We start from the raw sequence: 1,089 nt of genomic DNA, 5'->3' as shown, positions 1-1,089 counted from the left end.
GTTTCTGATAGACCGGTCCTAAGAACCCTGAGCTGTCCTGTAATGGGACCTTAGTTTCCCTGACTGCATAAGACAGAACCCGGGTTTGGATCAGAGTTCCATCAAACCTCCTGAGTGGAAAAATTCCAGAACCTGCCGTCAGAACTTTCAGGAACATTTTTCTGAACGGGTTTTGTTCTTGACCGGTTCGGTTCTAAAACTTTAAAAACAACGTTGAGTCAGAGCCAGAGATTCTTTGTTGTTGTTCGCATCATCACATGTGGATCAACGTCCCTCAGCAGGTGTTTGTCCTCATCATTGTCCCTTAGCAGGTGTTTGTCCTCATCAATGTCCCTCAGCAGGTGTTTGTCCTCATCATTGTCCCTCAGCAGGTGTTTGTCCTCATCATTATCCCTCAGCAGGTGTTTGTCCTCATCAGTGTCCCTCAGCAGGTGTTTGTCCTCATCATTGTCCCTCAGCAGGTGTTTGTCCTCATCAATGTCCCTCAGCAGGTGTTTGTCCTCATCATTGTCCCTCAGCAGGTGTTTGTCCTCATCATTGTCCCTCAGCAGGTGTTTGTCCTCATCAGTGTCCCTCAGCAGGTGTTCGTCCACATCAACATCTGGCAGGACCTTGTCTGATGTTGGACCTCTCCATAGTTCCCACACTCTGGTGAACAAACTCTAGAACTGCATTTTATAAAGTTGAACCTTTGAATCTGGACGGTCTCTTTTTTTTATCTGAGACGTTTCGTCCTTCATCCAAAGGACTTCATCAGTCTGAGGAGCCACAAACAAACTGAGTCCCACAAACAGCTCACACCCAGAGCAGAAAACACCATTTTGCTGGTGCTAAAATGGCCTCCGGGGCCCGCCCTCTCCCCGTCGACTCCTCTGAGACAGTCATGCCAAACTGGTTCAAAACACCAAAGTCCATGTTCAATAATTCAGGTATAAATCCAACAATGTTCATTCAGCTCATCTGGATGGTTTCTTTTCTTGCTGAGACGTTTCGTCCTTCATTCAAAGCAGGGGTTCCCAACCGTGGTCCTTGAGGAACACCCTCCTTCATGTTTTGGTTGTTTCTCTGCTCCAACACTGATTCAGTGAC

This window comes from Nematolebias whitei, chromosome 1, assembly GCF_014905685.2.
Source record: "Nematolebias whitei isolate Nwh7 chromosome 1, NemWhi1, whole genome shotgun sequence".
Taxonomy (NCBI): Eukaryota; Metazoa; Chordata; class Actinopteri; order Cyprinodontiformes; family Rivulidae; genus Nematolebias; species Nematolebias whitei.
This window is presented reverse-complemented; position numbering follows the sequence as displayed.